General features: G+C 37.5%; 1 long non-coding RNA gene across 1 annotated transcript; it reads right to left on the reverse strand.

The window, feature by feature from the left end:
- Nucleotides 1-4,423: 4,423 nt before the first annotated feature.
- LOC114145538 (uncharacterized) lies at nucleotides 4,424-10,061 on the reverse strand. Its single transcript, XR_003595728.1, has 2 exons — nucleotides 9,905-10,061; nucleotides 4,424-4,821 (listed from the first exon to the last, which is right to left on the reverse strand). It is a non-coding gene; the product is annotated as an uncharacterized LOC114145538 (long non-coding RNA).
- Between the last annotated feature and the right edge of the window lie 3,034 nt (nucleotides 10,062-13,095).

Genomic DNA, 13,095 nt, shown 5'->3' on the forward strand with positions numbered 1-13,095 from the left:
TTTAAAGATATGTTTTAAAATGATGTTGCACTGCTTATACTTGTGGAACCTGGTAAATGTTCAGAGTTTTGGGAGTTTAGCCAAGTCAAATATTTTCAGGCAAGTGAAAACTGCTTGTTGGGTTTAGCCGAAATTCACGTTCCTTAGAAATGGTGTTCTTATTTGCCTGGGTAAGGCTTTAATTCTGGCAGACATATGCTCATAAATAGTTTAGTTGCAGTTTTTTTCTCCTCAGAGCCGTAGCACAAGTTGTAGTTTGTGTGTTTTTATGATGTAAAACACTTTGAACTGCCTTGTTATTGAAATGTGATATACAATCAAACTGATGAGATTTAAAGAGTTCAGTTATTATTCCATTGTACAGAACAGTCTATAAAATGGGGGATATTCAAAGCAACTGAATTCGACAGGTTTACGCTAAAAACAGAATGCCATCCATCCATTCATCCAGTTTCTGTACACCCTTGTCCCTAGTGGGGTTAGCAGGGGTGCTGGTGCCCATCTCCAGCGAACGTTTCGGGCGAGAGGCGGGGTACACCCTGGACAGGTTAAAAACAAAATGCAAGATGCTAAATGGCAAGGAGAGTATTTGCTCTGAAAGATGAATCAGGCCAGACTGAAGTTTGCCAGAGAAAACAAAGACTCAGACTTTCCATAAATACAGAGAAATTTATGAAAAGACTTCTAAGAACGATGTATTGTAAATTTTTTCTTCGCTATAAAACCTTTTTTCATAACCCATTTAATGGGAAAAATGGGTTTCTTTGTTTAAGAATCATCAACTTGGATATTAAAATGTGACTATTTCTTAATGAACAGCAAAAATTAAATTGGGGTGTCCTACTTTTCCTTAGAGTGTCAACGTTTGGTGCTGAAAGTGTCATATTGTACATCTTCAGTTGCTTCTTGCTGTGTTGACACATTTGAAAGGCGTCCACTAAGGTATTCAAGTCCCATTACTCCTAATGCATTTTTAATCTGCTAGACATGGCCTTTATGCGATGATATGCTGGCTTGCAATGAATATTTACTGCATGATTTTTAATGGCTTATACAATAAATAACCAGCAAAGATGGCACACTCCAAAGCCACCAGACTGTTTAGTCTTAAAGAACATGAACTATATAAACGGATCATCATATCTGGGTTTCTTTTTATAATATGAACTTCATCACAACGGTGTAGTTAAATTCTTTTGGGATATAACAGCAGTTTGTAATCATTTGCTTCTCAGTGACTTTTTTTTTTTATTCGGTTTAGCTCCTTTTCCATTTGTTTTTACTTTTTACTTCAGATATCAGATGTTTGTTGCTGTTTATCCACTAATATTTGCTTCTGATCTCTCATCAAGTTTTACCAGTGTAGGAAGGTAGACGTACCTTGAGGATGTCATGGTGCAGGTGAAAAATTCTTTGTTTTTGGAATAAGTAGTAAAAAAAAAAAAAAAAGAAGAAAAAGCCACACTGGAAGTCAATTGTGCTTTTATGAAGTTAAATATAAAAACATTTCAGACTAATATATTATATCTTTGTTTAAAACAAAAGTTTTCATAAATTGTTGAGAACCTCAATTTTTATTGCTCGTACTATCTCCTTACAAACAAACCCTATTTTTGAATGAAATGTCTCAGCTGCAAACTGAAGTCATTTCTGTAGACAGTGGCTGTGAAGACTCGTATTTGCTACGTAATATAAAACTTTCGAGAAACTTTGCTTTCCAAAAAGAAGTGCTTAGGTTGAAATGAAAAGCGGCTGAAAAGGCAGCCACTCAAGACGCGTCAGCATGTATGGAATTCTGATCTTCTTAATTGGAGGAAGGAATGGATATCAATCTCTTCATTCCATGGGAACCATTTTTTCTTTTTTTTTTTTGAGCGAGCGTCGGCGATTGAATTTCTGGATGGATGTCCTCTATTCTACAAGACACCTGTCCCTTATCTCCCTCTTATCTGTGAGGATCAAAGCATGCGGACTCTTGAATTACCTATCCATACAATGTCATCTGTTTGTCCCTCAAGTTGGTGTAACCCGACCTTGAAATCAGAGCCGGCTAAAATAAATAAATGAAACCCTAATCAAAAATGCTACTCTCCTTTTGGATGGGCGTCAAAGAGGAAGGATGATCCGTCCTGATTTGATTTTGTTTCCAAACCACATGATGCATTCGGACAATTAAAATTTCAGCAAGTCATTCGCTGATAGCCCTGTGAGTGAGTGCCGCCGGGGCCGGGACCTGGTTTTGGATTTCTTGCGGTTCTGCTGACGCTCTGAGGGCAGGTTATTTATTTTGGCGCCCTGCCACGTCCAAGAAAACCCATGTTTCTGGGAGTGTGTGTCTGAAGTTAGAGCAAGGTCAAAACTGCTGGAAGTGGGTGAAGTGGTGCAGGGCCGCTGCATGTTCCAGACACGTCAACCGTTTAACATCCATAGTTTTTCTGATAATGTCTTTAGATTTCCAAAATCATTTACAATACATAAAGTGAGTTAACAGCTACAATTAAACCCAAAATTATTCAAATTTGTTTGAATATTTTGAATAAGATTCAAGATTTAGCTGATTTCATTCAAGTAAAACATTTATTTCTGATAGGAGCTGAGACAGCCAGTTTTCAAAAGATTGAAGTAGTTCTGAAAATAAAAGTTTTGTTTTTTTTTACATTTTATTTAAAAATGCTCACATCTAAAATTAAAAAGTTTTCAATAATCAATTGTAACATTTTTATTAGCCTTAAAGCAACTGAGGCCTTTTTATTATTGCTGGCCAATTTTCTGCACCCTTCCACTGATTTTTGTCGATGAGCTGAAAAGCCTCTTTGCCATTACCCTAATCTTTGGCTCCATCTACTCAAAAGCATCAGTATTACTTCCAGTTGTAAAAACTATGCTTGTAAACCTAAACCTGTCAAGGGTACGAATAATTTCAGGGGAAATTTGTAAACAAAATTACAGTTTCCATTACACTTTTTGAAATCATACAAGCTCTTCAACAGTTTCAGATGCTGACTTTTGTTTGTTTTAAATGTACCAACTAAAAAAAAAAAAAATCCTGCTTTAAAAAAAAAAAGTAGTTGCTCCTGTAGTTTTGTACCAATTTAATTTTTAGATTAAATAACTTATGTTACCAAACTAACATCTGATGCTACCAATAACTCCTCTCCAGGCATTTTATGTGTATTAAAATGTACAAAGTAGATATGTTATCAACATGTTAGACTTTTCATAATAGAAAAAAGTTAATTGTGCAATGATGCATGAAGCATGACTGAGAAACGGATCAGGCAGTTTAATACAGCCTCTAGCAGCAATAAGTATTCAGTTATTAGATTTTTTTAAGCAAAAGCATGGAGATTATGCTTTGCATTTGTTTTATTATTTTAATGTGTGAAATTACTTATAGTGAGAACCTCACTACTTTAATCACTATTGAATAAGTACGTAGCAGGGGTTTGTTTGTCATTTCACCCAACCTTCTTCATTTTTATTATCGCCATCAAATTGCTTTCTTTGGCTTTTCAGCTATTTTGTATCCATTTTGTATTTCTAAGTCATTTTTCTGGCTGTGTGCTATAGTTCTTAAAAACTGCCTTCCCCTTGTGTTTTCTTGTGTTCATTATTTCCCCTGGTCAGCTGCCCTCGGATCCCTCCCTCTAGTTCTGCCTCGCCAATTGCTACACAATAATTAGTGCCCGGTCTGCATCCAAGTTTAATTTATATACTCTCTCTAGCTGTGTTTCCATTGACATTAAAACTCAAAACTGGAATTACAAAGATTTGCTTAATGTGTTTTCCCAAACACTGCAAGTTTGGGGAAAAAAAAAAACTTTGTTAGGATAGAGTGATTTTCTGTGCTGCATCAAAATTAGTGTATTTCACAAAACTGCAAAGGCAACTTTTTTTCTTTGCATCACAACAGTCACGATCAACTACCAGATGTTACTGCTGGTGGAAAAGACAACGATGACAGGAAGTGGTAGGAGGATGATGATGATGCAGTAAGTTTTATGGCCTGTAGTGTGAACAAACATTCACATGGACTTTTTAATTGCGTTTTTTATTTACTGAAAGTGCCACAATGCAAAATTGTGCTTTTTTTGGCAATGGCAGAATACTGAAAGTTTTGCACATATTTGTAATGCAGAGACGGTGTGTTGCATTTCGTCACAGTTCCTCCTGTGTTTGGATCCTCCAGCATACCTCTCATGGCAATAAAACTCTATTAAATCTTAACAGTTAATTAAAATCACAATCTACATGAATGATAGGTGTCTTATCTCCAATTAGACTAAGTGAGAGCACACAACATAATATGAAACAAAGGCTAAAAATTTAATTTACACAAATATTCAACACTTGTTAATTTTCTTTGTTTTGCTCCAACATTAATCAGAAAAATCCTCTGTGGTTAAAGATTAAAAGTCACAGCCATTTAAAAAGTAATTTAATCATCCAGCATTTGACTTTAAAGTTTTTCCTTCAAATTAATCAAAAGCAGTTCTGGGTTGTGAGCATTCCTCTCCCCTACATGTGAATGCATAAGAGGCTTGTGTGAACCCACTTCTGGAGTATTTTGCAGCCAGTGTAGCATGACGGCTACACTGATAAAAGAAAATGAAACAATGTGATTAAGATGAAGTCATCAAGTATAATCTGCCTCTGCAAAGCGGCACTGCAGGGTTGAGGTGGGATGGGGAGAAGGCATAAGGCTGTGCTGGGGGTGACGGACATCGGGATGGGGTGGTGCAGCAGTCCGTGACACTCTTGGACCCCGAGGGGTCCATCCGAGAGGAAAGTGGCAGCAGAGAGGGAGTCATCAAATTTAGCCTGAGCAAAACGTGTCAGAGGACAAAGCTGGTCTACGACAGAAATGTTGATTTAGAAAAGCACTGGCGCAAGGCAACTTCACTCCTGGCTGAGAATAACTGAGCACCATGGAGACGGGACATGGGTGCTTTTATTATTTTATACATGATACCCCTTTCCCTTTCATTTTTCCACAATACATTTCAGTGTGAGAAAAGCACTCTTCAAAAACAACTCGGCATGAAAGAATTAAAAGGGGTATACGTCTAAAGGATTAAAACCAGTGACATTCCTTTGCTATTGACAAGATTTTGACTTACAAGTGATCTGGCAGTTCTTGGCAGAGCTACAGCAAAAAAAAGAAAACAAATATATATATTTATATATATTTATTATTTTAAATATATATAAAATATATATATTTATATAATTTTAATGTAATTTATACATTTAAATTATATATAAATGTATAATTTTGTGGTTCTTTGTTATTTGCAGTATCATAACTTTATCCACCCATCACAATACAAACAGCAGTACTACAAGACTTTGGCAGTTTGTTTTGTTATTGAAAACAAAGAGTTACTGATAAACATTGGTACTAAATAGTTGGTCAAAGACTGCAAGTCAGTTTCTCATTCTATTACTTAGAAGTTGATAATGTTTTATCCCAACAAACTTTATACAGTCACCTTTCGGACACCTTGCTTGCCACTTAGCAACTTCCACAGTTGCTAAGTAATTTAGGTTCCCCCTGAGAAAGTGGAGGTGAAGATGAGGTGGTACATGTATACTAAAGATCATTTTAATAGCTCAGGAAACCAGACAATATGCAAAAGTTTCCAGGTCAGGTACTTAATTATTTGAATTCACTGTATACATGAAATATGGAGAAAAAAACTGATTTAAACACTAAAATGGATTAAATAAAGGAGCAAGCTGAATAGTGCATACATGTACATTTATTATGAGCATAAGCTTGCTGTGTTTTATGCAACCATTAGGTTTCACGGTATGAGAGAATAGCTGAATAAGTTTAAGTACTCTGTGAATGTTGGTAAATTTGTCAGTTTCTCAGTATCCTGTAGACTTCATGACGTCAATGTTGAGGCATTGACTTTTTTCCAATGCCACAATGCTGCCATCAAGTGTGCACTTGTACATATTACAGTAATTACTGTTTATGGAAAATAAAGTTGCTGCACTAACAGATTTCTTAAACTCTAATTTTAACACATTTAATCAGGATTTCAGTACATCAACACAATATACTTTCCATGGCAATTTGTAGGCAGTTTTAGAAGGCAGAGTTAAACAAAACTTTACCACTTTTACCCAGTGTTATTTTATTGGTTTAATTATGAGCAAATTCGGTCTGTGACAAAAATCATAACTGAATGTTTTTTTTCCCCCAGAACCTTAGGAGATCTGGGGCAAATCAACAATCCTAGATAGATACAGCTAGGACCAATAGCTACAGTACACCTCAGTAAAGGTGAGTATAACTGAAAACCTCTAAACTGCAGTGATTTTAGTATACTGGACCACACCAACATGTCATATTTAACAAGAATAGAATTAACATTTCAGATAAGGTTTTTTGACTGACTTTTGCTTTTTTTTGCAAATTCAACTTAATACGGTATGAGGTAGTAAGAGTTAAGTGGCATTTAACTGGCAAGTACAAAAAATATCAGGCAGAGTCTATCAATCCAGTATTCGTTTAGTAAAGACCAAGTGCAATTGGAAGAGCAGCATGATCAAAAACTAAGTACACCACTGCTGCTTCTGTAGAATTAGAGAAAAGGCATCCGAAAGTTCCAGCAGTTGATCATGCTTACTAAAAGCCAAACACAGATCACAACATTCACCCCAGACCAGCTGTCGGGCCCAGTGTTGGAGGGCTGATCATTTAGGCTTGTTCTGTAGCAACAGGACCAGGGCACCCTGCAGCTGAGTCAGCCTCTCTCTACTCTGACATTCAATTCTACAGAGACATGCTTGAGTAAAATGTGAGGATATCTGGCCAACAGCTACAAAGTGTGATGAAAAGCTCAAAAATACAGATTCCATTAGTGTTTTGTTTATTAAAAAAATCAAAAGTGAAGTTGGATGTAGTATCCTTTAAATCTGGTAATGACCAGACTGAACTGAAAAAAACATTTATCATTGTGACAGTAAAAGTTTGCCTTCATAAAATCAGACATTTTAGAACTTCTAGAAATATGAAATGAATGGTAGGGACCTGGGGAGTTTATTTTTATGGTTTCCCTCTCCCATTGAGCTGCAGGAGTCCCTTGGTAAGGGGGAGGATGAGTGATGTGCATCCTGCCCAACACCTGCTTTTCATCAAGCTCGTCAGCTGGAGCTTAAGAGCAGCTGGTTTGATGTCTGACTGTCAATCCATGTGGTACAGCTAACCCACTGTGAAATTTCTTCTGTTGATCTCCTTCTGATTACCTGGATTCATGCTAAGCTTACTCTCGCTGAATTTTCCTAATGTTATTTTCAGAGAAAGACCACGTTACCCATGTGTCTCAAAATCCCATATGAAATCCGCCGCCATGGTGGTTAATCCTCCCAGGTTGCCGGGAAAGCAAACACAGACATCCCAGTATTACTGTACATTGGCCAGGAGAGATGCTTTTCAGACAGGACGGTGGACTTGTAATGCTACACTCTAACCCTAGCTATTTCCACAGTGTCAGACAACTATTCCCTCTGGTGGTGGATGAGGGGATTTATTAGAAAATTAGCCATCTGGGATGTTAGAAGTCAAATTTTGGTGAACTTTGCCCTCTTTGGTGGGCTTTCATGGGGTCACCATGGGTGCTAGAAATTCAGAATGTCAGGCATAAGGGTAAGGAGGGATGGCCCATTCAGCTGACATGTGTCCTATGACCTTTGGTCAGCCCCCCAGGATTTTTCAAAAAAACACTCCTAAATCCTCTGAGATTTCCAAAAATACAGAGGCAACTCTAATCCTGAGTTCTCCCCTGGATCCTCCTCTCAGTGAAACTTCCTCAATTTGCTGTTCAAGTCATCTCAAGGCACAATCTCACAACTCCCTTCCGCATCCAGCAACGCCTCACTACCAGAAACTCAAAACGCAACCTCTCCACTCTCAAATGCGCCGCCATCTACTCCATACAAAACGCCAGCCCGCCACTTGCACCAACACCACTGGGCTCTGTTCTGTCAAAAAACCATGGAAACATTTCTATTTCAATATTCATCTATTGTAATCAAGGCAGAAATTACTGTCCTCATTGTTTGAACTTGGAAACTAGAAATCCATATGACAAAGGAAATGCTCATTAATCGCAAGCAACTTTTACAACAAAATATATCTGTATGTTTCACCTATAATGTGCTTAATAGTGGTTTCTGACTACTTTATTTGTACATAACAGTAAGAAGTAGGGAAAAAGTCCAACTAAGTACACAAGTTTTCATGTACACAAGAAACTCCAACATTTAGGAAAAAAGTTAAATATATACAGTGTCATTTAAGGAAGACGGACAGAAAAGATTTGTAATAACCCCTGTCCATTTCTTACATTTGTTGCATGGAATATGCCACATCTTATGGACAAAAAAAAGTAAATAAATGTAATCTTTTCAATGTCAGAAGATCTACTGTAATGGTTTGCTATTAATAGTGGAGAAAAAATACATTTGCTTTGTAATTTAAGTTTTACTTTCCATTTACAAATAAACCCTAAACAGATTTTACCCCATCGTTGCCCCATAATGGCACAACTCCAGTCAGTTTGCCAGTTACACTGAAACTTGAGTGACTATTCAGTATGACAATTTCAGTATTTTTTAAGACACAGTAAGAAGAAATGAGCCATTTTCTCTGGAGAGCAGATTTGTAAAAAAAGGATAGTTTGGCGAAAATGATTACATTTCTTTTAGGTTCCTTTATTCTCCTCTAGGTGTATAAATTATGTATACCACCAAGGAGGTTGTGGTGAAAATTATTTCTCGGCAGAGCAGACAAAGGATAAAAAAATAAATAGTGCGGATGGTTTGTGAGTAAGTGGATTCTGAGGCAAGTTCTCAAGGTCAATAACAGAATGGCACCAAAGAAGGTCCTATGGGGCTTCTACATTTCATGCCACAGCATGATTTTCAGCTCACCCCGCATCTCATTTCTCCTGAGGTGTCAAAAGTCTAGAAAATAGCCAACATAGATAAGAGGATAGCACTTCAATTTCAAAAGTTATGGGGGGGGAAAATATAAAATATAAAATCCCAAAAGTCCCAGAAAAGGCCTGCCTAAATATCTTCTCCAACCACTAATAAAACTTACCTACAGACCAAGCATAAATCAGGGGTGCCCAAAGTCGGTCCACAAGGGCCGGTATCCTGCATGATTTAGTTCTCTCCCTGCCTTAACACAACTGGATCCAAAGATGACTCATTAGCAGGCCTAAGAAGAACATTGACATGCTGAGAAGGTTGTTACTACCACCAGGGAGAGAACTAAAACATGCAGGATGCCGGCCCGCGAGGATCAACTTTAGGCACCACTGGCATAAATGGTGTTTGACAGTTTTTTTTAACCTCAAATCACAAAACTAAACTTGTTTTGCCATGCCAATTTCAACAACATTCAGTAATGCATTAAAAAGAATTTTGGGTACAGTTTTTAGTTATTTTTCCCCAAATAACTAAATATTTGCTGAGAATTTATCACAAAAGTGATAAATTACTAATAGGTTTTTAGTTTTAACTAATTTGCTTCTTTACTAAAAAGCAAAATATTACAGCTTAGATTTTTTTTATCTTAAAAACAACCCTAAAATCAACTTTTGAGTTACGTGTAAATCATTCACAGAGAGCATTAGCTCACACAACTGAGCATTGCTAGCTTACACAAGTTGCTATTGCTAGCTAAGGCTAAGGTCCAAAAAGGCCAAAAGGCCACTACAGCTGTTCAAAATACAACTTAAGTCCTTCTGATAAACAAATTTAAATATTTAAATCAGTTTTTCAGATGGTTGTCTCTTAAAATAAAACCCTATTGTGTGGGAATATGTCAGGAGCTGATGACTACACATACTGGCATGAGAAAACAACGTAATGGTTAGCTCACCTGGACCTCCATATTTTTCTTAGCTGCTTCTCATCTCCTTGTCCAAACAGCTCAGTGACAGGTTTTCAGTTCAGTTTTATTTTTGGTAGGTTTTCCTCAGCATAAACACCTTCTGTCTGGTTGCAAGTGATTTCCTCCCTCTGTACTCTCTTCAATTCTCCGTGCGTCACACCAACAGGTGAACCTCATCAGCCTTATCAAGGCAATGCGCGCTTTTTGTGGCGGTGCGTTTGTTGTTGTAGGACATTTGAGCACCAGACAGAGGATAGCTACACCACATTGTTTCTCACACAACACTTTAGGAGAGTTTCTCATGGATATTTCCTCCCTTCTTACAGAAAAATCCACATGTTTTTATATATTTTTTGGCAATAATTTTATTATTTTTTCATGAAACAAATAATATCGATTCAACCTTTTTTTCTACTCTGATTCCACATCTCAGAACCAAAGCATTCCGATCACAAGCATTAAAGTATAGGGTTCCAGCAAAATACCCTCTGGTGAGATGTTTAAAAAACGTTGGCAAAAAAGTAAATAGGTTGTGGGCTGTAAGAACCACCAAGACACCACCTGCAGAAGACTCTTATACTTCAAAATGTTCAGCTAACACCAGAATTGAAAATAGAAAGAAAAAAAAAGTGGACCAATCAAAACCAATTCATCTGCCAAGAATGTTCTACTATGACATTGGTCTTTATCGATTTTAGCGGTACAGCCTCTGGATGTCTGGTCATAAAGTCAATAACGATAAGGAGGTATTCATTTCAGCATGGCAGCAACGACAGTACGAAACCACATCGTTGTGCATCTGTAGCCAGTAAAAAAGTCTTAGGCAATACATAGTCCATTTTTCATCTGCTGGACAATGATAAAGCTAGCATTTAGCAGAATGACCCCCAAGCCTCAGCTACATCTTCCATCTCTTAAGCACCAACTGTTTGTCCTGAAGACAATAATTTTTCTCATCACTGCCTGCTTCTGCCTCTGCATCAATGTTAATATTCCACATGGCTAGTTAAAGACATAGCAATATTCTGACAAACACACTAAACTTGAGCCCCTTACAGCTGGAACGTTCCCTCTGTCTGATTGTTGTGGTGCTATAATCTTCATCAGAGCGGTAAACTGTGGGGAATGAGTCAGTCAAATACGTAAAAGTGCTTGGAACATGTCAAAGGTTACTTGTGCAACACTAGTGTTTACAAAAGCCAACAAACCGATTCAAAACTCACACCTTTGTGTTGCTGTCGGATCCCCCCTCCCCACACCGACATCATCAAACTGGATTTTGACTTTCGCTAATATTTCTTTTTTGAGCTCTCATATTATGATCCTGCTCATTCTAATTGTACAGTTGTCAAAGAGGGATCTCACCTTAACAATCCTACTTAAGCATATTTGTCAAGAATATTCCAGAACCAAGAATAATGTGAGACAGCGTTCAGTGTAGAATGCTCTCCACATATGGAGACTATTAATCCTTGACAAGACATCCAGGTGATGACCTCTGACCTCAGAACCTTTGCTGGTTCTGAGGTTGCTGTATAAAGCATTGAGACTTTTATACAGCAAAGGTCTCAATGCTTTCTAATGTTGTGAGCTATGAGATGAAATGCAGCCATGTATTTTCTACATAATGAGATTTTATGTTATAAAAACATATAATGGGCAGTGGTAATTATTTGTTTTGCATTGTGTGGGTGTTTTTCTTTGGGGGAGTGAGGTCACTATTTGTATGTTTTGTGTTTTTGTCATAAAAGTTTCTGATATGCTTTGTAAATATTTCAGATTGCTTCACTTGTTTGACCAGCAGAGGTCCCCAAAACACTGCAAAATAAATCCCACTGTCAGTAAAGTGACACACAGGCAGATGTAGTTTAGAGAAAAAAACATTTTCTAGCAACTTTCACGTTAGTGATTCACAATTAAATTAAATAAACATCGTGTAGCTGTACTTATTTCCTCCATTGTTTAATGTAAGAATGAAGTACTTCAAGCTGGGGCTCGTGACAAATTCAAATAAACAAAAGGCCAAGAAATGCAGTTGGAATCAATGTAGATGCAGCTTTGTGATAATGCCAAATCGGTTGCTGACTAAAAGAGTCAATATTGCTCTATTAATTAGCTTACTTTGGTGGAGCTTAAAGATGATGAACAGAAGCAGCATAAAGGCAGGGAAAAGAACTGGAGGCTGGCAGAGAGCCAGAATGACCTGATTAAACATAATTTTACTCGGAACCAGATGTTGATCTGCCAAACCTGCTTTGTCTCCATGACAACAAGCATCCACAAGAAAGACGAAAAGGGTTTCAATTAAAAAAAACAAAACTTAATTCTACTTAATGGCTTTAATAGAGCACAAATGTGTCAGGAGATGACACACGAGCACAGCCTCATAATGGGTGTCAAGGTTGCAATAATGCAGTACTGTAGCAGTGGACACACCTGATATATTGTATTTCCTCAATTCGGCACGATTTTATGGTCTGGTCTCAATTAGCTAATAAACATGAAGAACTGAAAGCTGCAAACACACTCTTTTTAGTAAGTCATAATATGCGTTTGAGAACATGTGGTACAACGCTTACTTGGCTGCATTTTCTTGCAGCAGTAGATTTTTTAAAAGTACAATATGAATGAATCCTTCAGATTTTGAGCTTTTAACAGGCATGGCAGATCACTATGATCTTAGTAAGAGATCTAAAGAGGCATGATGAGTTAATGGATAAGGAAAGGATCTTAGTTCTTTTTAAAGGGGCAGTATTATGTAATTTAAACCTTTTTGAGATTTACACCATGTTATAATGTTATTAACTCATCAACAACATACCTGGAGTGTTGCCTACACTCTTTCATGCATGACTGAGAAATCCTTTAATCTCCCATAGCAACCATTTAGCTGTGAAAAACGCCTGGGTGGACCTAGTGCCGCCTTCTAGGACAAAGCTCCTCCTCCAAGCTGCAGTTTCCAAGTCTCGGAGCTTCCACCTTGCTTCCGTCGTGACTCCCCCACTCAGCTCCTTCAGGCTAGCCAGCAGCGATTGGCAAACGCTCGGTGGAACTGCACATCTGCTGAGCTCATTATTCAAAAGTGCTCATTATACAAAGTGATGTTTTAATTATTGAATGAATTAGTTGTCATTTGTTTCGCGTTCTCCCTCAGGGCAGTCAAATTTGATGCCGTCAGT

Source organism: Xiphophorus couchianus, chromosome 5 (assembly GCF_001444195.1).
Source record: "Xiphophorus couchianus chromosome 5, X_couchianus-1.0, whole genome shotgun sequence".
In the NCBI taxonomy this organism is placed as follows: Eukaryota; Metazoa; Chordata; class Actinopteri; order Cyprinodontiformes; family Poeciliidae; genus Xiphophorus; species Xiphophorus couchianus.